The sequence below is a fragment of the Pieris napi genome, chromosome 16 (genome assembly GCF_905475465.1).
Source record: "Pieris napi chromosome 16, ilPieNapi1.2, whole genome shotgun sequence".
In the NCBI taxonomy this organism is placed as follows: domain Eukaryota; kingdom Metazoa; phylum Arthropoda; class Insecta; order Lepidoptera; family Pieridae; genus Pieris; species Pieris napi.
Genome location: NC_062249.1, coordinates 4,888,726 through 4,912,250, shown reverse-complemented (window position 1 = coordinate 4,912,250; position 23,525 = coordinate 4,888,726). Strand labels below are relative to the sequence as shown.

Genomic DNA, 23,525 nt, shown 5'->3' with positions numbered 1-23,525 from the left:
AAGAAAATGGTGTTCGTTTGAGGCTCTTTCACGCTTAAACCACTGATCGTATCGACTACTAAACTATCGACTATGAAACTACCACCATTCGATGCGAAATTTTTCCTAGATGGTTTATGGCTATTTATTTATTAAATTCCAACGTTCATTTTTTTATTGCTGTTTTACTTTTATGAAAATTTTTCCCGCTAATAAAAACAAAAGAGGCTTCCTAGAACCGCAAAACGTCAACATCTGTTAAAAACTCGATTTTCGAAATATTTCAATTTACTTAGCGGGAAGTTAAAAAGAAGAATAATAAAAATATGAAAAAAAATAAAATAATGAAACGTAAAATTTTTTTTAATTCGTCCAGCAAAGCGGACGGGAAACGGCTAGTAAATAATATGAAAATTCTCAAAAATATATATTTTTGGAATTCCTTAATAGAAGCTTTAAAGCAGTTATTGGATTTTGACTGTGGTCATTGTTGTACCTACTGCTAATGTAATTAAAATGAATCACAAAATATGTTGGCTGGCCCAATTTGAGTATTAAATTTTATTATTTATTCTTCAGAGGGAATATTCTAAAGCTAATATTAAAAAGAAGCTTTTTATGGAGAAATGAGCAGCTGGTTCTAATAGTACACGGCAAAAACTGAGTGCCTTAGACACTCAAAGCCAGAGAGCTCGCGAGTGCGTTGCCGGCCTTTCTTTTTATAACTTAGGTTAGTATGTAGCTGCGAAGTTCGCTTATACGCTACGGAATAAAATACTCCAAGTCATAATCTATCTCTTACATAGTTACTCCTACTCTCTTTATTATTGTAATTAATCGTTGCATTTTGAGATGCTATTTATAAATAAGTAAGTAAGATTGTTCTAATGAAACAATGAAACAAGAAAGAACAAATGTAATCGAATCCCGAGTGTGGTCTATCTAAGTGGTCACCACATCCGTTCCACCTGTGTAGTATCAAATGTATATGTACTATTGTTTTCCAGATCTTAATAAATCTAGGGATACATTCTAAAGCTGCGTTCATTGGTTAATATATAGGAAATGTATTACAAAAATCATTGGCACTTACAACCTTTTTAGGCCTCAGGTTTCTATATCTGTTTCGTGATCATTTGTCATCTAATACGCAAGTCAAGATCAGCCTTTTGGGTCTAAGTAGGTTTCCTTACGATGTTTTCCTTCGCCGTTCAAGCGAATGTTAAAAAGCAGTCTATTGGGGCACATCCGGGGATTGAACATACGACCTCAGGGATGATGGTCGCACGCTAAAGCCACTAGGCTAATACCTAATAAATGTTTAACATGACGTATTATGATTTGAAAGCTTTTGCTTGAAATATAAGATTATGAATCGAGGTGATATATATTCGTTGGTGTTTATGAATTGTAACAGTCCAGCCTTGCGATTCTGTAACTCACTTTTCGAACTCGCACAGCGGTTTTCGCATCGGCGGTCGCTCTCAAATCAGTCGTGAAGCAGTCATTTTATGATTTGGCATTCTAATAAACAATAAACTACAAGCTCCCACCTTTTCAGAATGTCAAATCATAAAATGACTGCTTCACGACTGATTTGAGAGCGACCGCCGATGCAAAAATCGCTGTGTGAGTTCGAAAAGTGAGTTACAGAATCGCAGGGCAGGTTACATAGCAGTCCAGGCTTTGTGGCAACAGATTTTTGAGACCGATTGTTTCTTTATAGACACGTACACATCGTTGGTTTTGGATCTTATATTTGCTGATATTCAGCATGTTTACGATCATCCTTTTTGTTTATTTCTTGACGATATCTTCCTTCACCGTGCAAGCCAGTGTAATAACAAGTAGCCAAATAAAATGGTGCACAAAGGTTCTAAGTCATACATTTAAACCAAGCCACAATCCACAGTATTAGTCTTTCTTCGGACACTGTTCTCATAATTGTTTTACCGAGTATCGAATTCACTGACATTTCTTATTATTAAGGAATAACCACGAAATTTTTGCATTTTTATCTTATACTAAATCGAAGAAGGTTATTTAAAACCATGATGAAAATAATAAATGGATTCGAAATCCAATATTGAGTTTTCTATTTTTTAAAGCTGCTTTGATTTGAATAGTGATGTTAGCAATGTCGATAATACCGTGATTGTATTCAGATAGCAACTTACAGTTTATCCAACTTTTGATTAAACTATAGCAGTGTTTGTATTATTTCATTTTGATGGCTGGAGGTCTTCTACAGTCCGTTTCACAAGGCACTTTCTTTTGCGAACTAGCAAGCTTTGAAATCGACTCTCTGAGAGTTACGATCTCCAACTATTCAATGTTAGAGTGTACTCCCTTAAGGACCGGCAACGTACCCACGAAAAATGGGTTTGCGTTTGGTTTCCATGGGTTGCGATCACTGCCCCTTATGGGCGTCTCGAAGGCTCGTTTGCCCCCCCCCCCCCCCCCCCCCCCCCCTATTATATATATCAAATTAAAACAATTCTATAAAAAATTATTTTAAATGTTTTTTCATATTTAAGTTATTCTGTACTGTACTATCTACCCTCTGTCCTCTGCAACCACAGAAAACAATTACTTTCGATGGATATCAAACAGGCTAATTTTGTTATCATTGCTATATGCAATATGCCACGGCTTAAAATATAATTTATATGACTTTAATCGAAAATATATCGATAATACAACACTATAACCGCAACGATTAGCGGTCTGTTTACCATTTCAAATGATTACTGCCACCGGGCTATCTGTATCGGAACTTCACACGACTACCGATAGAATATAACTTTATCAAGTTTTAGATTATTCTAGAGCATTCATCCAAGTTTTTAAGGCTGTATTTGGGTGTATATTGCTGAAGCCATAAATAAATGATTTTACTAATAATAGTAAAATTATTTATCCAAATTTATAAAAGCATCTTATCTAGGTATAAAGATAAGATGCTTTTATAAATTTGATTCATTAAAAAAAAAATGATAATTACTGGATTAGTTTTTTGGACATTGAAGATTCTACGAGTGCGTACATTTAGTTATTTTTATTTGAATTTTCAAATTTTTCTTTTTCAGTAACTATTCCATGAGGAATATTATTCGTATACAATGTAGACGTTTTTCAAGAGCTGCAATGTTAATAAATAAAATACTATAATCAAACGCCGGCGAATAGATATCTCCTTAGATTCGTTTGCGATGAAGCAGTAATAATATGTCACACATATTTCACATATTAATAAAAATCATACGTCAATTAAGAATCAAACTAGATCAGATCGCGCGCACTCATTGTAACGTCTTCGCCGGATGTTCCGCCATTGCTCGTTCGACCGTTCCAAATTCAAAACGGAGTCGTTTCCGGAGTGACGTCACCGTCCGCCATTTTGTCTGCGTCTGCGCATTGTTGGAGCATGGGAAATGGGAGCGAACGAAATGGATTTCCCTCAGGAAAGGATGTTTAATGAGTGCTTTTTAAATTTTAAATTGTTTCTTTGTTCGTGTAATTTTGTGTTCAAAATTTAATGTTGTTTTATTATTGAATAATCAATGTCCAGAAGAAACTTTTAGCCTATATTATTGATTATTGTTGATTGCTTATATCTATATCTGGCTATTTATCGTATAAAAATACTTGTCGAGCCACTTCAGCGAAAACACAAAACATATAATATACATTTCAAGATTATTATTACAGTTGATAATTTACATGATTTGTATATACCGAATAATTTTAAAGTAATTTAAAAGGTAATCATTCTATCTAGAGCAGTGTTCGCCTATAGGCTTCAGCATGCGATTCTCATCATTGAGGTCGTAGGTTCGATCCCCGTTCGATTCGCTCGTACGATGAAGAAAAAAATCGTGAAGAAACCAGCTTACCTTAGGCCCAAAAAAGTCGACGGTGTGTGTCACGTACAGAAGTCTAATCACCTACTCGCCTATTAGATTGACAAATGATCATGAAACAAATGCAGAAATCTGAGGCCTACCTAAAAAGGTTGCGCCACTGATTTATTTTTTATTTGTAATCATTCTGTCTGTTATTTATTTCCAACACAGAAATATACAGTATTAACAATACTATACTATTATTATTACTATATCTCTTACTATCTGTTAATAATATTTAATATAAATCTTAAAGTAGAAGTTTACTCTTCGTGTATCGTTCATCGAATTTGTATTTAACTTAAAATACCTAGTACTTATGATATAAGAAAATGTAAGAAATTAAGTGTAATTCAGGTGGTTCACACCTACTTGTTATTGTCGCTATTAAAAAAGTTTATAAACCTCTTTTAACAAGTGCATAAAACTTAATTAAAACAAAAGCCTTGATTTAAAAAATCATCAATGTCATCTTAATTTTAATCCATTACAATAAAATAATAGTGTCGCATAAAAACCGTGTACAATCGGTGACCTTATAGTGTGAACTTGGCCTAGCCTTGCTGAAATATTTGACAAATCTAACGTTTCTATACTATTATAATATAATTCGGTTTTACCAAATACCAATAATATTTGTATCTTTACTCTATTGGATTTAAAGCTGTCGGCCTTCGCAGTGCTCTTCAGATATCTTTGTGAATTACTTGCCCGGTTTTCATAGTAACACATAACTTTAAGTGTACCTACATGGCACCCATTAAGTCCCCCTAAAACAATGTTAAACTGTCCCCATGTAAAGGGACTTAAAAAAATATCACATTCTTTGAGAATAAGTTTCATTCGTTCAAAAAAAAAATTGACTAATTATTAATTTTTGTGTCCGTGTTTTATAATGCGTTAAATTTGGGGTTTGATAATACTCAATATAATCGAAATGGAAGATATATTTCATTTAGAATGCTCGAAATATTTCTAATATTTCTCACGTAAACTGTTTTCCACCAAAATCTTGCCTAAATCTAAACATTTATAATGCTTATAATCATACTTTCGCATTTGTGACGCAAATCCTATAGAAAAAATCCTATAGTGTTATTAAGCAATTGCCCTTGTTTATATTTGAAGTCGATAAAAACGATTAGTCAACATTATCGACCTTTGTTTTTTAAGGGATGCACAAACTTTTTGTTTAAGATTAGGGTCAGTTTACTAGGTCACTTGGCTTAAAAAAGTAATTACTTCGTTTCTTTAGAGTTTTTTTGTGTTATTTTTACTAGTGTTTAGTTCTTTGATAGACTTGCTTTATTCGTTATTTAAATATTTTTTATTTACTACTTATTAATAATTACTAATGGACGCAAAATTTATAGTCAATCATATTACTAGTATATTTAATGGTCTCTAGATCTTATATATATGGTTACAATAAGGACAATCAGATACTTATGAAAATATGTTACAGAATTGATATATATATACATGTGTGAAAATAACAAGAGAACTTAAGAATGCGTAGCGCTAACGAGTCTATGCAACTTCCTCACAATCGAGTAGACCGCAATATCGCACACAACTCACGAGGGGACTCTTTGTACTGAATAAGTCGCATGGCTCCGCGAAGCATCCGCGAATATAAAAGTTAAATACATAAATATAAATTATGTAATAATATAACAAGGCAAAAGGAAATAATAATAATCTATGAAAATACTAATAGATTTGATGAAAACTGGATTTGATGTGTTTGCTCAATGTTTAAAAATAAGTCCAACTATTTCCATTCTACTAGCACAAATGGACAAAGGTATTTAAAGAACCGTAGTAGAACTTCAACTCTACTCAAACTCAAAATTACTTAAGTATAAGTTTAAAAATAATACAACCTCTTTAGGTCTTGGCCTCAGATTTCTGAACCTATTTCATGATCATTTTTAAATCTAATAGGTAAGTAGGTGATCGGCCTCCAGTGCCTGACACAAGCCGGCGTTTTGGGTCTAAGACATGTCGGTTTCCTCAAGATGTTTCCCTAACCGTTCGAGCAAATGTTAAATGGGCACATAGAAAGACAGTCCATTATGGTGCACAGCCGGGGATCGAACCTACGACCTCAGTTGTGAGAGTCGCACGCTGACGCCACTAGGCCAACACTGCTCACAAAGTATAAGTTTACAGACTATTAAAAAACAGGCCGTGATGTGAACAGTCAATAAACTTCTCTTCCTATATACAAATAATATTTGATACGCAAATATATGTAGTTATTCCTTTTTAATTTACTAAGATGTTTTATGAACAAGTAAGCACGTGGTACATGCTCCATTGAAGTGAAGCCAGACTGTTTTGTTTCACACAGTGAGTGCGCGTTTCGGTCTTGTGACCAAAGTTGCGCCGGCGCCGGCGGATACTGAATTTTACCACGCTTCAATATCTTACAGTTTACTGTATAATCATTTAGTAAAATAGGTAGAAAAATCATGTTTTGTCATAAGTTGTCAATGGTATTTTTGATTCAATTTAAAAAATAATTTAATGTTAAGTTTAATTTCATCGATCTTACTAAAGAACAAACGGGTACACTTACAAATTCTAGATACATTTCTACGAGTTTTTGCTATATAGAAATATGACTTATTTGAAAAAGTATTTAAGGTACTTTTAATTATACCCAGACAGAACCACGAAGTTGTAGTTGTACAAACTCTACAGGTTATGCTTACAAACTTCAAAGAAAAAATCTATTTAAGTGTTCAATCATCAATATAATTTTTTTCATTCTCTTACACCATAATGTCTGTGATATATGAGACTGGATTTTCTCTTTGCTAATTTTACAACTCATAGTGATGACGCGCTATCAAATGTAAAACCAGCCCTAGAGTCGAAAAGCATTTAACGCTTTTTAACAACTATATTCAAATCCGTTAGTAGAGGTCAGGGTTCTATTTTGAATTTCTTATTGAATGAGGTGCGCAGACGCAGCCAACGTATGGAACCAAATAGTGCTGTGCTCCATTGGAGCATGCCCCACGTGCGTCTGTTTATTTTGGTGCTAATTTTTTAGTCTGTGCCGATGAACTCTTGTATAAGGTGTTTTAATCATTTAATATTCCAAGAAAAATGGAAAACAAAATACCTATATATAAGCAAGTAAGATATTCTTAGACTATGAGAAAATTAATGTGGCTGAAGAGGAATTAATATGAACATTATCGTTAGGAATAAAGCAGTATTGGCCTGCATGCCTTCCAACTCTGAGGTATACATATATCAGATACGGCTGGTCATCTCCTTGCCTATTAAGGAAAATTATGATCACAAAACAAATACAGAAATCTGAGGCCCAGACCTGGAAGGTTGTGTTTTTATAGTTAGGATAAAAAATGCTCATACATATTTCTAGACTATTAACAATACCTAAATGTATAGAATACAATTTTTTTTTAACTCTACGTGCTGACAAAGGCCATGTTTATCTAGTAGATTAATATTTTTACAATGCGTTTAAATAATTATAAGCCTTCTTAGTTATTTTATTGTGCATTGTTTACAAATTTCAGAGATTTAATTGTTAATAAATTTTCGGCCTTTACAAACTTAAAATGGCGGGGGCATTTTATATAAGTCTCAACGTTTGCTGAGTGGCTTTCCATTGAAGGAAGTAGGTTTGAATATCAAAGAAATCATTTTTACTTTTCTGAACATTTTATTTATTTTTAATATAAAAAATTGTGTTTACTCTATGATGGAACGTTACAGTTGAGTACTTTAGTTAAAATAATTCAACTGGACAGCAACTATTTTTATTAATAAGGGCAAATGTTACCTAATCGATATTTAGACTCTGTAGCTCAGTTGTCTAGGTTTTTCGTTAATGAATATGTTAGAACTTGGCTTATGGACAAAAACTATTAATAATTAACCATAACTTATCTAAAACTTGCTTACTTTAGAAAACTTCATACATATTTTTCACTCCTTTCTCTATTCTTGATGATCATTAAAAATGCCCATTTATTATACTCATAACATAATGTAGTCGTTTATAAGAAATTCAAACTTGGAATACTAAAATTTTGCTCTATAGTCTATTCGTACGTTTAGAAAGTGCGCTTGCGTCTTTTACTTTTTATCGACAAAAAATGATCGAAAGGTGTCGCCGGCTTATGAATGTAGTTAGTTTTGAGATTTTAGCTCGCAACTATTGAACTAAGCTGATAAAAAATATTAACACAGGTATACTGAAGTAAACATAAAGTTTATATGATAGCAATATAGTATAGTATTAATATCCGTTTTTATAAAATCGTATCACTGCCCATAGACACTCAAGAAGGCTTGCAAGTGCGTTCCCGGCGGTTAAATACACTAAATTATCACGTGATTTTGTCATAGACTGATCAATTATCTATGCCAAAATTCAAAATGTATATACGCAACGCAGTTTGCTTCAACTTGAAAGAGGTTATAATATAATTAAGCAGAAACAGGTAGCTAGTAGATAAATATTTGCTAAATGATTTTTCCAGATTTTAGTTTTCCCATTTCTTTTAAAACTAACAAATCAAATTCCATACAATCGTTATTAATTGCATCTATTGAATATCTAAAATCTTTTATGCGTATTAAAATTATGACTTGTCTTTCATATATACCGTGGACAGAATATTAAAAGTGTTTACATAGGCCTATAATATTTAATTTTTTAATTTGTCTCTATTCATTAGAATATCGCAAGCGCTAATGAATCTAATATATCATTAATTTACTTAAAATTATAAAGACGCACAAAGTATTGTTATAAGAGGATAAACAATGTTTTTGAGGCAGTAGCGGCCTGGGAACCACTGTTCATTCAAATTGTAACCTAGACCTGCGGTTCTCACACTTGACGCGATTAGATAAAAATGCTTATGTAAGTTTTATTTCGCTATGACGCATGTTAAAGGTTTGCTATTCTGTAAAAATCATTTTCATATATAAACCGAACATATAAATGTATTTTTAGCGGCAACTATGTACCGGAATGTGGTTAAAATGTCACAAAATTATAGAATATAGCTTATGGATCGAAATTAATTAAAAAAGCGTTATAAAGATTGATTAATTATGTTTCAAATTTAGAAAGTTTCTTCAGATTGTATCAGAATAAGTTATTAATACAAAAAGTATTTTTATTCGTTTATTGTTTTAAATGTACTAAAAGAAAAAATACACTATAACCATTTAAGAAAGAAGTACGACTAGCGCCATTTTATTTTATTACTATAATGCTTCTTTATGTTCACCATTTTAAATATATTGAATCTAACTAGAGCTCTAAAGAATGACTTCCAATAGTTTAACCGAACTCAACCCGTATAAAAAGGGATTGCGATCATTCCCTTTAAGCATGACGAAGAATTCAATACAAAAGACTTAAACGACACTATTACGCGCCTTATGAAACTTTACGGCCATTATTGATTAAGTAAAAGTTAAAAATGCATCGATTTCTTAAGATTCTTAAGGTTGCTTAACTGTTATTTGCATAGCATTTTCGATCTAATTAGATTCCAATACGAAATATAAAAGGTAAAAACTGAAACTATGGTTTATGAATGATTATACAATCAGAAAGTTTTAATTTACATTTAAAATATTTATAAGCTACTAATTTAAGAACATACCAATTAGATAGGATGAAACACAAAATCACAATCACACACAGACACAAAACTCAAGTAGTCTATAGTTTTAGACGCGCGGGCGTCCGTTCCCCACGACAGCCAGAGCACAAATGCGACTGAGTGGAACATTTTCCACTCCTGCGCAGAACGCACACATAAAGCCTTTAACGTTAACGGAAAGCAGTCATTACAGCATGATGACAGTTTTTGGTTAGGACTCGAAGGAAGCAATGTCTAGTATTATTGTTGGGTTATAAAATTATTTTGTATTTATTAGCGAGTCAAGTTAACTGTATAGTAGATATTGTAAAGTTTAAATTTGAACCATGCTGCGACATTGTTTTAAGAATCAGAATTAATAATGTTGTTGTATCCAATTGTTGACGAGATTCAAAGGATAGCTGGAAAATATTTGATGATGTCGAATTAGTTGGAGGAAACTTTCTCCTGGACGAGGGCCGCATCTTAGCTTAATAAAATATATTATATAAATATAGTATAATTATATAAAATATATTATACATATTTTTTTATATTATATGTTAATAAGATGTAGGTAAATAAACTGGCTTATTATTATTGCTTTATCCAATTGTCACGCCCAACTAACCACTACACAATCTATGAGGTCGTGTGTTCAAACCCCGACGGCGTTTTCTTTCTTTGAAGTTAATAAATACTTTATCATACGAAAAGTCATTATTAGGAAAAGAGGTCTACGGATACATTCAGACAGCCCTAAGTACGGCTCTCGTTTTTGACACATAGAAGTCATACATAGTGCAAGGTCTGACCGTCTGACGGCTGATCACCTACTCTCCTTTTAACAATGATCTGTGGCCAAGAAAAGGGCTTTAGGGTTGTAGCACGACTGGCGTATCTTAGAATTGTATGTGATATATTTTAATAATAAATTTGACGATTGTGTATAAATACTTTTTTATTTATAAAAATCATCAGTTCTTTCTAGATTTTGGTGTAACTGTATATGGGATCAAATTGGAAAATCTGTTCTATACTTTAGTATCTTTCACGATCAAACAAATAAAACTTTAAAAAATAGTATAAAACTCTTATTAAAAATTAATAATAAAAAACCGATATAATACGTGTTTTGCAGATTTTTCTTAAAAGTACGAACAGAACAATTATTATTGCCCTGGAAATCGAACCCAGAATCAACTGATTCAGAAAGTTGTGTGTTTAATCGATGTAGCAATTAAAAACAAAACACACAACATTTCATATTTTCAAGCAACACAGCCTGAAGTGAACCTGAAATTATTATTTCGCCAGGAATTGAATCCAATATATTTATATCATTTATACATACACAAAATCACGGAGGCGGTCAATAAAACTAGCATGCAACACTCGGTACATATATACGTATTTACCAGTCAGAGACGTTATCTAGGAATCTAGTCTGCGCGTGCGCTGAGCTCTTTTGTTATAACACCAGAGTTGTTCAAAGTTTGTATTACACAATTAGAAATGGATATATTTTTTTAAATTGACTGAAAATACTTTTCAATTTAAATAAAATGTTATTCACCTATTTGTACAGAACGTAGATATCTCAAAAATCACTGAACCGAAATTGATGAAACTGTGACCGTTCCCTGGAATACACCTGAAAGTTTTCGAGAAATTCATAAACAATTATCCCAATTTGGCTTCCTTATGAGCATTTTTGTACACTACATAAATAAATAAAAACTAAATCTAACCATTGCAGCGTAAATACAATCTAACAAAAGAGAATTTAAATAGTCCAATATCATTGATTTTCATTATTTCTTTATTCAGCATGTTAGTCTAAAATAGTGCGTAGTGTAGCGTGTCTCAGTGAATAACCTTTGGTTAATTCAAAGCTCTGACGTGAGTAACTAGGATTTGTATTTTTTTGTGTCTCTTAACGAATACAGAAATGTGATCGTTATGCATATGTCGTAGTCAACTAGCTTAATTAGCCGTTAAATCAACAGCCTAGTCTCTTTACTAAATAGCGCCGTTCAACTAGCGGCCTGAATGATGTTTAGCCCCGTGATCAAACACTAGCTGTTTGATACAGAACTTGGATCAATGACGTTACATTATTTGCCTATCCTGTTCAATTCTATTTAGTTCCACTTTCTGCCACCTACACCAAACTGTCAAAATAGCGTCGTCAAACAACATATTTGATGATAAATTCCAAAGTTTAGTGAAAAATTGTATGGAAGTGTGTGTGACACTAAAATGTTAGGTACATATTAAATAAGGAGTTCCTTATGTCCGATATTTCAGCTTTTTTATTTCTGTCACATGATGGTACGAAGGCCCTTATAATATTAGCCAGCCACTTTATTAAATGCTACGGCTGAATATAATTCATGCCGCTAGTTAAACGGCGCTGCTTAGTAAAGAGACTAGGCTATTGATTGAACGGCTATTTAAGCTAGTTTTCTGCGACACATACACAGTTCGTTAAGATCAGCATTAAGGGGAAACCTTTTCCATCTCTAAAGAAAAAAAATCTTACAAAAAATCCATACTTGTAGAACCATTGCTAAACAAAAGTCAGTTACGACACTTGGCCGTTACAATTTTATTCAACTTTTATCTTCCGGTAGAGAGAGACAGTGCTTCTTACAACTATGTGTGCAAGTGGGACAGCTATATATACACCTGTCGCTACTTTTTGCCTCATCCAAGTTTTTTTCGAGCTATCACAATTAAATTGTAATGGTGCAATATCGGAGTAATTTGATGTTTTGTGAAATTTGTTTCAAACACTATTGCGTATAGTTTAAATAATGTTTTAAATGATATGAACATGCTAACATTTATTAAATCAATAATTTTTAATTAGTTACTAAAGAAACACAAATTTTAGGGAATTAAACAACATATTCATTAAAATATAGTTTCGAAATGATTTGTTTAAAGTTCAACGTTGTCTTGACTGTACAATAATAACTAAGCTTAGTAAACTTACAAAACAAAGTTGGGTTTGTTATAACTCAAGAACGAATGGACCGATTTTAATTTGTGGAACGGTATTTATCTCTGTCGAGAATAGCAAAATAACAATTAAAATCAAAGGAAAGTTTAAATAATCTAATCCCAAAATGTTCATGTTTCGTAACTGTCATTAGGACAAAGTTAATAAGTTAGTAAGATGTAAGATATAAAATTAAAATAGTGTTCAAAAAAAGGTTTTTTTCGAATCCATCGACGGTCTTGCCTCTAAAGTTTAGAGTTAGAGTCTAAACATTGCTTAATTTCTGAGTTTTAAATCTCTTTATTAATAAACACAATTATTTTTTTTTACATGATCGCATGTACATTGCCAATAAATTATGATAGGTAAGTTTCAATATTGTATATGTTATGAAGCAAACAAATTATTGATATTTATATACTGATTTTATAATACTCAAGTTAATTGCATTTTCCCGTCTAATAAGTACTTATTTATTTACACGTCGTTGCAAAAAGTACAGAACAAGTAAAATAATAAAATAACAAGAAACGCAACGGCCTTATCGCTTTCGAGCGATCTCTTCCAGGCAACTACTGCATGAATAATACATATAATCCTCATAGAAACACAAAACTACTTAGATAATACAAACTAATACTATTAATTTAACCTCATACCGTGTGATAAATGTATTAGAATTTAAAAATTCGTACCAAATTGAAATAGGAAAATTCGACTTTAGTAGGTACTTTAGTATGCAGGTGTAGTTACAAAAAATCTAAACTCCATTTCTCTAGATTATAAGTTATTACATATCCAACTTTCCTAAGATCTACTTACACAGAGAAAATATATTTTCTCCTATATCTGAAGGTACGTTTCATGATTTTAAAACAACGGTTTTAAATGGCCCAGAAGCTATAGGGTACAACTGTAGGGCTTAGGGATTCGTAGAGTTCTTACATTTAGTGCACTTAACACGTAAGACAACACATTTTGTACATACATTATATTAACTATAGAACGACTCCTGATACCTATCACATACAACACAAATTTTATAGTCCCTTGTCTGGAATATATATAACTGTTAATCCTTGTTAATGTTTAATTTATTATGTAGTTGGAATTAATTAATTTAATTTAATCTAATAAAATGTTTCTCTTTTTAAAAAGCAATTTTTCGTGTTACATGGTGGAAAGACCCGGGGTACACCGAGGAAAAGAAAGAGAGTTCGCTCTTTTACACAGTGAGTTGACGAGCTTAAAGTCGGCGGAAAAGAGTGGAAGAAAAGTCATAAAGAGAGATGGAGCTAATTGGAGGAGGCCTATACTCTATAAGAGGGCCTTGGAAAATTATTATTTTTGTATATTTTAAGTATGTGTATGTTTTGTAAATAAGGAAGAATGTATCAAGGAATAATTGTGGCTTAATCATTATTATTATTTATTAACCACGAAGGTTACAATTTAATATAATTTGATATTCTGATTGATAAATTCGGTCCTATCCAAAGTAAAATGCACAGAAAAGTATGTACTATGCAATACCCGATAGTCTATATCGATAAAATAATAATACCTAATGAATAAATAATTTAAGTACTTTTATCGTGAAGAGTCCGACTAGCCGACTAGTGAGGGGAAGACGCCGCACAATTATCTTACTTCCGCTGCAGGACGCTAGTGATGTGTCGATAGTTTAGACAGACATTTATTATTTTCTGATAATTATTTTATATTTTTATATTTTGTCGCAGTCTGGTTTAAACACTTGTCTTTATTCGAGATGTTATACATTGTAGGTAATTGTTATGTAGTATTGTTTTAATTTTTTTTAATATTGTAACAATTATATATATATATCTATGTAAAACAGTAAATAATCACTTATATATATAACTTAGAGCCACTACATAACTACAAGCCTCACACCTAGGTCAAGTAACGTGAACTTAATCAGTTTCTTTCAAATGCAACGTATTTTTTTTGATAATAAACTTTAAATAAATGTCCTAAATTTATATTAATAAAAGTATATCGATCGTTATCACATCACTAGCGTCTGCGCAGGCGGCGGAGCGAAACGAAGAAAGCACAACCGTCGTAACGGCCAACACTCACTTCACATTATTTCTATTCCTACATTTATACGTTTTTATATCGGGGAGTCTAACTGGTCTTTCGTATACCTTAAGAACAATACTAGAGTTTGTTGGCTATTTTTATTATATTTTGCTAAGCGAACTTTGTACCGCCAAAATTTTTTCGTGTTATATAGTTAGCTTGGAATGGCCCAGAGAGAAAATGAGAGGACGTCCACCAGAAACCTGGGAAGAATTGGAAAATGGTGGCAAGCATGAGAGACCAGATTTGGATTTAGGAAGAGGGCTTCACTCCGTCCGAGGTCGTGTACTATTGTATATCGTGCATTTAATGGAATCCTGATTATTTCTTAACTTAATTTGTTTTCCTTATTTCTTATTTTTACAGTACAATACAATAGAAAACTTTACTTAAAACATAATATAAACATAACAAGTAAAAACTTAAAACCTGAACCTTTTTATAATTAACTATAAATAATGAAATTCTTGTGAATTCAGCCAGTGTAGTAGTATGTTAGGTATGTACCTAGTACTCGAATAAAGGTTATTTTTATTTTATCAGTACCTACAGTGTACAGTGATGTTTTTGTAATTCCTATTCAATTATTATCCTAACTATGACGATAACAAAATAACACAACTAAGAGTTTTCTAAAGCAGTTTTTGCCACGCACCACCACTATGTGGAACCAGCTGCCCACTGAAGTATTTCCAAACCAATGCGACTTAGGGTCCTTCAAGAAAAGAGCGTACCAATTCTTAAAAGGCCGGCAACGCACTCGCAAGCTCTCTGGCGTTGAGTGGGCATCGGTATCCCTTAAAATTAGGAGAGCCGCCTGCCCGTTTCCAGCTTTTTTATAAAAAACCACAAACTAATCCTAAGGTCAAATCCAATATGTTTTTGACATTGAGGAGTCATACTTTGTCTCGATTCTGAATAATTCCCTGAGTCTCGAGTTAGGTAGGTAATATAAAAATGTCACATTAATATCCATTAGTGTGCCGTAGTTGAATTTAATTATAATAAATCTTTACACACATAAGAAATAACGTTCAGAGAATAAAAACTAAATTACGACCTAAATATTTTAACAGTATTCTTATAAAACACAAAAATTTGCTAACCAAACAATTATACTTATGATCTAAGCGAACAAACTCGTTTGATCGCATTAAATAAAACCTGAATCACAGCAGGCGGGTAACGTACATTATGTACGTGAGACGGACGTATGTACGATGAGTGCGAAAGAGATAGCCTTATGTAATCTGCGCACGCGTCGCACACATGCACACGCACACAAAGAGGTGTGGAAGCTTCTAGTGTGATGAAATTTAATTGATGTTGTTTTGGATTTAGTGTTAGTGATTTTAAATTCTGTAGACGCCAACCTAATGGGTTATAAACTTTGATATGAAACGGTATTAAGTTTTTTTTTTAATTTCAGCGTTAACTAGTAGTTTTACTCCAATAAACATTCTTCTATATTTATTCAATTTAATTGTTCATTTCTTTAATTCCATAAAATACTGACTCGGTGACCCCAAAACCAAACACGATGTATGAGTCAAAAGGGTTTATTATTGCATATATGTACGTAATGTATTTGTATTATAATTTTCATGTGAAATAAATAAAATGTAGTTTTATTTAATACATGAGTATATTATTCACACATTCAATAATAAGTATTAGGTACTTTATAACAACGTCATCGGCTGTTACGACTATCGGTTATTACGACCGAATATGAGTAGTCCCTTCGATGTTGTTATAATAGATTTTGACTGTATTTCATTTGTATCTTAGAAGTTATGTAACAGCATCTAACGAAAACATCTTAAGTAAATACAAAATCAAAGGTTTGCAGGCACACGATAGATTCCTCCAGGTCTCTGTGTATTCCCTAATTGCCCATAAAAGAAAATCTAGATAAGTTTTATTTACAATTAAAACATATTTAATTTTTTTTTTTTATTTATTTAGCATCAAGGTAAAGGAATTATCAACTTAAATTATTTAAAACATAAAATAGTTTATTAAATTAATTTATAATTATGAAACAAAATTAATATATTAAAAGGCAACTGTAAACAATAACGGAACATGATTTTTTGTGAAACAATTGGTTAGTTCAGCAATTCTTTCAAAGACAGGCGAAAATAATTCCTTATATAGGGGAAAAGCCGGATAGTTGCCCCACTTTCCGAAAAAGCTGTATATTTTTTTAAATATGAACTTGCTGAAAATTATTCAGAATGTATCTCGCAACATAGGTCATTTATCTTCTATAAAAGCCTATTTTTGTATACATAATTAACAATGGTTTTGAATAAATACCGTTTTATTTCACCTCTCAGAAAAGGGATAGTTGCCTACTATGGCGGATAGTAGCCTAGCGTAGAAAATGCTTCGGGGGATACTTGCCTCGTGCGTATTTATTTTGGATAGAAAGAAATTTATATCAATTAGAGTAATCTTTATTATTTATTTAACAGTCTTTATAATATACTGAGATCTTTTATTAAGTACAATTTGAAATATTAAGAAACAACAGTATTTTTTTCTCCTTTTTCACCGGAAGTAACTGATTTAACTGCTTTAGCACCTTTCTTAGCTAATACTTTACCAATTTCATTATTGAGTTGAACACCGCTTTCATCCATGTTAAATATTTTATCTGGCTTATCCAGCAAATTATTCTCAGTTAAAATAGTTGTAAAGAGTTTGAAAAAATTTGCAACTTCTGTTCTGTTGAGACCATGCGCTCTTTCAATTGATAAACCCTCAGCTTGTCTCAAAGTTATATCAGGATTTCTTTCAAGAAAGCTTTTAGCCATTGAGGTCCAGCCATTTTACTTTCATTAATAAAGTTGTGCTTTAATCCCAACTTTGTCTCAATTTTTCGAGGGAAGTGCTAAGCTATCTTCTGTCCACTTGATGTTGATGAGGCATTTTGCTTATCTATAATAAATATATAAAACCGTGAAGTAGATATTTATTTAATTTACAACAAGTTAGAGACAAAGTAAATTCGAATAAACATGAAAAAAACAGCAAAAAAATAAAATCCGTCTTTGCTTTTTAAGGAATTTTTAATCACTCTAGGGGCAACTATCCGCGACAGTAAGTAGGGCGACTATCCTTTTTGATGCGGATACTTGCCCTTTTTATTTGCGAAATAAATATAAATTATTTAGCAATAAAACATGATAAACAGTGTAATTTAAACTCTAACGCATGCAAAGAAACATAAAGTTGACTGAAACCACGATCAGTAATAAAAATATTCAATAGAAATTACTTACCAATATAATTATAACGCCCGGCAAAGTTTCGCCGCGGAAGATTTTTGCTCACACGGACAAAACACTTGGGCCTATTCCGATGGCTTACGTGGCATTTAGGTCTGAGGGGCAGTCACTACTTATTGTAGTAAAGCGCCAATACAACTTATAATCTTAACATAGTTTTTTAAACACCGGGGCATGTATCCGTCCGAGGCAACTATCCGGCTTTTACCCTAGATCCCTTGTGTTAGATAAATGAGAATATAACAACTTAGTCCCACATAATAATTAAAACTTATATTTTTGAATCTATACTAATATTATAAAGAGGAAAGATTTGTATGAAAGTATGTTTGTAACAAATTGGCTCAAAAAGTACTGGACCGACTTTAACACTTGAATGCTATAATATCATTGATTAGTATACCTACAATAATGTTACCCAAGGTGTAAAAAATGCCTATAATTTATCTCTCATCGCATGCGCTGCGAAAACTATTGATGATAAAACAAAAAATGTTTCACAATATTAAAGAACATATCAATATCTATAAAAAAAATTAAAAAAATGTCCACCCGTGCGAAGCCGGGACGGGCTGCTAGTAATTAATACACTAAAAGTGGACGTAGTGACAAGGATATAAAAGGGAATGCTTATTGCTTAGGTGGTTTGGCCATAGGCCAATGGCCAGTGGAATATACCAAGCAATCGTGGCTGGTGAAGTCGAAGGGGCAAGTCAAAAAATCCAAAACCAACGAGCATAGGTACTTGGTGAATGTCATGAAAGTGGTTGAAGCGAGAGAGTGTCAGTCGTACCTGGTAAGAGGAGATCCGTGGTGTCTGCCTACGGGAAAAAGCCGTGAATATATAAATAAATAAAGCATTACAGTTGTTTTGTTTTTATAATGTACCGTGCTTGGACGGTTCGCGTAGTCTTAATGTTAATAGAACTGTTTATTAGTATATTATTATAGATTATTGTACTGCACAGATTTAACTTGAAATCAGATCCAAGATACGTCACTCACTTCAACAACAGCATAGGGGAGGCGAGACGGCTATGAATATATAGGTACATAAATATATGTGAAATGTGAATCAGAAAATTTCTTAACAAAATATGTGTATAAAATAAGGTCCCGCCCCACAAAAGTCGGGGACATTTATAATAATAAAATAGAATTCTTGAATTGATATTATTTATCAATAAATGCTTCATTAAAATTAATCTTTATTTTACTTCACTCTATGTTTCAAATGCTAATTCATTCAGCAGCAGCAAGATATCAATGTTTTAAATTACTAACACTCACTAATTCCACTACTTCAAGACTTGTGTGAATTCCTCCCTTATAATGCTTAAAACTCTCAAAGCGATAAGCACCTGCAGGACATGGTTCACTTATTTATTTACTAAGAGGGTACTTAAGTGGTGTAATGCTTTGAGGGTCAGCTTGGTAAGTTACCAGTAGTATATCGGACATTTTATATTTAATAGTTTTAGTATTAACTAAAACTATTTGTATGCACCCAATAGGAACTCATTTTGTTTCTCAAAGCAACGTGTACATACCTATTGATATAAATATGCTTCAATATTAAAAAAAACGCCGATTTAAAGAATTTAATACTCCCTGTTGACTGTCCCGATGTCAGGTGTGCTTTACAGTTAGCATGGTCACGACTTGACTGTCAGCCGATGGTAACTGTTAGAAGGTTCACCTGATGTTAAGTAATACCGCCGCCCATGGACACTTACACTGTCAGAAGGCTCGGCGTGCGTGACAGGATTTTAAAGAAATTGGAACGCTCTTGAATTATTATTTTAGATCACGATATAATTATTTTGAGTTTTAACGTATGAGAAAGTTGGAGGATGTTTGAGAAACCAACAAAAGGGTATTATTTATCATTTTAATTTGTTATTCTCGCGTAAAGAGAAACAATTATTCATTACGTAGTGAATAACAATTTTTGTCCCATTTTTTATTCTACCTGGCATAGTCGGTATCACCTGAAGCGTGAACCGGCAGGTGGATGACATTACAGGGGTTACTTCTTAAAGGGTCTTGGCAAGTAACTCACCGGTTCTTTTATAGTCTGCACTTTCTGCACAGAAAATATAATGCTTAAAATATCTATGGTATTCAGTTGTTCTACGATTGTTGTCTCGTGAAGTGACTAAAGTCGCAATTATTTTATGAACATATTGATACAGTCCATCACACAATTCTTAGAAAGAGATTAAAGCTAAGTTTTACTTAAATATATCAGTCATCATCACTCAATATCAGGTCAGCCTCCTGCCCTTTTGATGTTCTCCTGGCATGTTCTAGAAGTTTAAATTACAAAATATCACCCCTCTGACTGAATATCCTTAATCAGTCAAGTGAAAAATGGCGTAATAGAGCAGTTGAATACAATTTCCTTAAAAACTTGGCGATGATTTCTTTGCTTTCTTGTCAGTTCATCTCGCCTGCGTTAGATTTGGAAACTGATTGTAAATGTTGTATTTTTTAAATATTGCAATCATAAGTGTAATTACTTATACTACTAAATAAATTTAGATTTGATTTAATATTGCCAGCAAAACAGCGAGTAAATACTCGCTGTTTTGCGATGCTTATACGCTCCAGCACTATCTACCAGGCGACTATTTAAATCTTTGACTTGGCTGAAGAATCGACTCCGAAATTATATTTTACATTAATTTATCGTATAATGTATATAATCAGTAATGACGTAAATCATTATATTAATTGAAATTAATAAAATAAAAAATACGAACGTGCCTTGCCATTGGACAGTAATGTGCAAATATGAAGCATTATATAGAAATTAACTTCGTAGATTGTGAGAGAATCTATTAAAATCAAAGTGACGTCACTATGTTCGAGCCTCTGCGTTTGTGTGTGTGTGCGTTTCCTTACTGGAGGTTGGTCCTCAATTTCGAATTGTAGCAGTATTTCACAAAAGTCTCGAAACAGTATTTCATACAAACAGATATTACCCTAAACATCTTGTCATTTGACAATACGCGCGGCTCAGGGAATTTCTCAGAAGATTCTTCGCTTGAAAGTCATTTTCCTCAATTTAAATGAACAATATGTTGCGCGTATGTTGACCTGGGCACGTGCCGTTTATTTATCAATTACGGCCAGATTTGAACTTCTCGCTCTGTCGGCCAACTGTGGCCGCACGGAACGACGCCCGCTATGTACACTCAGATGTATGGAATCCAGTACAAATAAGAATATTCACTACTTGCTAATAAACCTTCATATTGTATAACGGACTGAAAAGATGAACATTACAAGTTTGATTGATATCGAGATCTTGACTTCAATTAATCAAAGAACGCTAATTAATTAAGCATTACTTGACTACAAAAATGAGGAATTAGTTATTAGCGTAAATTTTATAAAATCCTAGAATCATTGTTCCAGTAAAAATAAAATAACTAGTTATTATAAATTTCTCCTTCCACCCCCCGGCAATGCACCCACGTGTAGGCACGTTTCCCAATATATCATATAAAAAAAAACACTTGTGAGATTAGGCATAGTTTATTTATCTTATAATCATATTTTCTAAAAAAAAAATAATTAAAATATGGCTTCGTATGAAACTTATGTCACAATGTGGGACATACAGTCATATGTATATCGTATGTGGACATACCTAAAATATATTTTCTTTAAAATATTAAGGAAAACGGCTGAGCAGTTTGTTCGCTGAGTGTACCTGCCTCAGCGCACAAGTAAGGCACACTTAGCAATTTTTTTATTCTCTTCACAATTACCTGTATGTAGTTTGTATATACGTTTCGTATGTGTGTGTATACCGTTAAGAGCTAACCGAGATGGTAGACTTTCTGATTAAGGATTGCAGTAATTGTTTCCGGTTCCCTTAAAAACTTATTGTTAGAAATTAATACAATTCAAATTTGGAATTAAATTATTTACAATTGATTTTTAAGAAAATCATTTCTCATTTATAAACTTCTACTTTAAATACTAGAGTAGTAAAGTAGTAGATACTATTTGATATAGATTAGATAAGGACAGAAGCAGTCAAGTTCGATCTCCGGCCGCCCAATGGACTTTTGAGCTTCTAACACTCGATCATACGGTGAAGGAAAACATCGTGAGGTTAAGGGCATGTCTAAAATCAAAAAATCAATGTGTCAAAAAGAAAAATTATCAAAGCGATGGAAGAAATCTGTCAAGAGCTATATTACAGTCCCAAACAACTCTATATGTAGCGTGGACTCAATTTCCACACTAGACGCTCATTTAGCCCATTGTGCGTAAAGTAATATTAAATATTGGTAAGGAGAACTGAAACAGTATCGTCAGGAATCAAATTCAAGCTCTTCGTCGCGGCCATTATAGGTATTACTTTGACGAATTAACATCATCATATATAAGTTTTTTTTTTAATAACCGTGCAATAAGAAAAACCATTGTTTAGAATGAAAATTGGAATTCCAAAATAAAGAAGTAGCAACTCCCAAACCTGAGAGTGTTTAATGCCGCCTATATAACACCCCAAATACCTCATACGGTGAAAGACTATTGCAAGGAAACCAGCCCATGTAAGACACAGAACATCTCGTCTAGGTATATTGACACAACGATAGGGCACAGATACACAAATGTCTAGCTAAGGGTCTGTTTCACAATGTATGGATAAAGTACCAAATAGCTATGCCACACATAAATTATTTGGAAGATAAATTGTGCTATTTGACTTTCATCGTACTCATAACTTATGATGGACTTTATGTGACGAATAGCGCTATCTGACAGTCGTGAAACGCAACAATAGTGTTTATCATACGAATAAGTAATAAATAGCTAATTTGAAACTTATGTAGAACTTATCCGTACTTTGTGAAACAGACCCTAAGTAGTAAGTATTGTAGAGTATATCCGTTAATTAACTTACATAAATGCTATTTTATAAAGCAATATGTAGGTACTTCATGTGTACATCATAGACTGGACAAACTAAGCCAAAGTTACAAACGGAAATTTCCTCGTACATAGAATGTATGATAATATCATATGAAATCATTGATGCGTTGTGAATTATTCAACTCGTTTCTAACTACTTGTTACTTCGTACGCTATCTTTATATATACCATCTGTGCGTGTGTTACTAATTAAACTTGTTTTACTAAGTAAACGGCTGGACCGATTTTGCTGTATTTTATTCGAGAATGTTTTAGATTTAAAATAAGATGATTTGTTGTACCTATCTAAGACGTGTGTGTGTCTGTCGAGTCTGCTAGTAAACTTTTAAATGTTTCCGTAATTAAATCTAGGGTATTTTCAAATTGAGATATAATTTTTAGATACTGGCCCTATGTAGGGTCTTGCGGGGTGGTGAGCCACCCAAGTGTTCTCCAAGAACACGCTTTATTTGTACCCATTGAATATGAGCGACGGCGAAGGCCAAGGTTGTTTGCGATACCAAGGACCAGAACCCCGTTAACAAAGACTATGCGCTTACTGAATGCTGTCTCCGACACTATCAATATGTTCGCAGAGTTCACATTAGCGATATTGTGTATAATATTATGTATTGAATATTATACT

At 32.7% G+C, this 23,525-nt stretch overlaps 1 protein-coding gene across 4 annotated transcripts in view; it reads right to left on the bottom strand.

Moving 5' to 3' along the window:
* LOC125057065 (paired box protein Pax-5) overlaps nt 1–9,656 on the bottom strand; it is a 78,224-nt gene extending 68,568 nt beyond the window's left edge. For all 4 annotated transcript variants that reach the window (XM_047660516.1, XM_047660517.1, XM_047660518.1 and 1 more), the window contains exon 1: nt 9,554–9,656. The gene's annotated coding sequence lies outside the window, so the exon portion shown is untranslated. The remainder of the gene's footprint in view (nt 1–9,553) is intronic.
* Nucleotides 9,657–23,525: the final 13,869 nt, after the last annotated feature.